This window comes from Scardinius erythrophthalmus, assembly GCF_964197995.2.
Source record: "Scardinius erythrophthalmus genome assembly, chromosome: 9".
Lineage (NCBI taxonomy): Eukaryota > Metazoa > Chordata > Actinopteri > Cypriniformes > Leuciscidae > Scardinius > Scardinius erythrophthalmus.
In genome coordinates this window covers 62,501-65,000 of record NC_138229.1, presented here as the reverse complement: position 1 = coordinate 65,000, position 2,500 = coordinate 62,501, and the positions used below count along the sequence as shown (strand labels likewise).

The following is a 2,500-nucleotide window of genomic DNA, read 5'->3' as shown; positions in this document are numbered from 1 at the left end:
CCCTTGGCGAGCTACCTCCAATCAGACCACGAGCTACTGGTAGCTCGCGAGCGACATGTTGGAGAAGTGGGAAATCCTTATTTACCTTTTTAATGTTGAGCGTTATTAACTTTTGAATAAATGCTGATGCGGGACAAAATGCCCGATTTCCCAACACGTTGAACTGAGCAATGCCATTGTACCATTTTAATAGGCTACTTTTAAACGCATATAGCTCAGTAATGTCAGTTTTATGTATTTTCTGAGAGGGGGCGGGATTTTTGTTGGGAAAGTCGGGGAGAGCCCCCCCCGCACCCCTAGTTCCTAAGTCTATGGCCCAATGACGCTACGAGCATTTACTACTTTTAAAAAATGCGGGTCAGGAAGCGGGTCGGGTACAATATTTTCTTTCTTTTTTTTGCGGTCCGAGTTGCGGGCGGGTTAGTTCAAAACGTCGGTCGGGTGCGGGTTGTTTATTTGTTTACATTGACCCGCGCATCACTGGTCTAAGTGCTTAACGGCGATACATCTCTGGTTTAGTTTGGGCAGAGATACTGCACACCAAGTGGATTAAACTGTTTCCTGTTCAAGTGAAGTCACGTGTGTTTCTATAGTGCGTTTCACAATACACATGATTTGTAACGCCGCCTTCACACTGGCAGTTGAAATCAACTCCGATACGGCTACGAAACAACCGGAAGTCATTCATTTCCTGTGGAGATTCGCAGACCGCATGCGAATGGGTCCGAAGCGGGTCCGAACGAGTGCGGTGCAAAAAAAATCATGTCCGTTGGTCATCCGGATGCGTTCAAAAAATTGAACTCTTGCGAAAAGCTACGGACGGTTCCAATCCGACAATTCCAGCGGAAGTTAGCGTTGCTATGGTACTGATAAACAAACCTGAATTCTTAACTTTTAATAAAATAAATAATGATTTTATAACGATAAGTTGTCATGTCATTTTTTTTATTTTCATGATTTTCTAACGTTATTAGGGCAGTTAATACAATTAAAAGCCCTATACCACTATATCACATTTAGCCGACCTGACATGTCAAGGTCCTGGGGAACTTTCCTCCACGCAGTAGCCTGTTTCTATAACCCCCTCAACAGAGAGATCATACATTATTGTACATTCTGACACTGACAAAATTAACCTTTATTCTCTACGCCATTTTTGTTCTACTCGCTTCCGAAGCTTCCGACGCTTTTCAACGGTGTAGTACGACGTCCGCTGGGGGCGTATTGCGTATTACGGAGCTGATTTCAACTGCCAGTGTGAAGGCGGCGTAAGGGTCGCTTACACGACATCGTTTTCAACTGAAAACAGAAAATTACGACAGCGGTGTTTGGTGGAGAACGCAAACTTTGAAGTAGGTTTCAAAATGCATGTTTTTGAAAACAAGTTTTGAAAGCGATACTGTTTTCATCTCCATCTAAACTTCAAAAACATGAATCTGAAAACAGTGACGGCATGAACGTGTGTATTACGTGTTTAGTCTATAAGCATGTGTGTGTGAATGCATATGTGCGCGGGAGCATAGTCATTCTTTACAAAGTGACAGCGGATCTGTGTGAACTGGGATCAAGTAACACAAGTAACAATCAGTGCTGTAGTAACACAATCAGTGCAGTAGTAACACAATCGGTGCAGTAGTAACACAAGTAACACAATCTGTGCAGAAGTAACACAAGTAACACAATCGGTGCAGAAGTAACACAAGTAACACAATCGGTGCAGAAGTAACACAAGTAACAATCAGTGCTGTAGTAACACAATCGGTGCAAAAGTAACACAAGTAACAATCAGTGCAGTAGTAACACAATCGGTGCAGAAGTAACAAGTAACAATCGGTGCAGAAGTAACACAAGTAACACAATTGGTGCAGAAGTAACAGAAGTAACAATCAGTGCAGAAGTAACACAAGTAACACAATCAGTGCAGAAGTAACACAAGTAACACAATCAGTGCAAAAGTAACAGAAGTAACACAATCAGTGCAAAAGTAACACAAATAACACAACCAGCACAGAAGTAACACAATCAGTACAAAAGTAACAGAAGTAACACAATCAGTGCACAATCAGTGCAGAAGTAACACAATCGGTGCAGAAGTAACACAAGTAACACAATCAGTGCACAATCAGTGCAGAAGTAACACAACTAACACAATCGGTGCAGAAGTAACACAAGTAACAATCAGTGCAGTAGTAACACAATCGGTGCAAAAGTAACACAAGTAACACAATCAGTGCAGTAGTAACACAATCGGTGCAAAAGTAACAAAGTAACACAATCAGTGCAGTAGTAACACAATCGGTGCAGTAGTAACACAAGTAACACAATCGGTGCAGAAGTAACACAAGTAACAATCAGTGCAGTAGTAACACAATCGGTGCAAAAGTAACACAAGTAACACAATCCGTGCAGTAGTAACACAATCGGTGCAAAAGTAACACAAGTAACACAATCAGTGCAGTAGTAACACAATCGGTGCAGAAGTAACACAAGTAACACAATC

General features: G+C 41.8%; 1 protein-coding gene across 12 annotated transcripts in view; it reads left to right on the top strand.

The window, feature by feature from the left end:
• LOC308696376 (myomegalin) overlaps positions 1–2,500 on the top strand; it is a 108,604-nt gene that overhangs the window by 71,084 nt on the left and 35,020 nt on the right. The gene's annotated exons all lie outside the window — the stretch shown is intronic.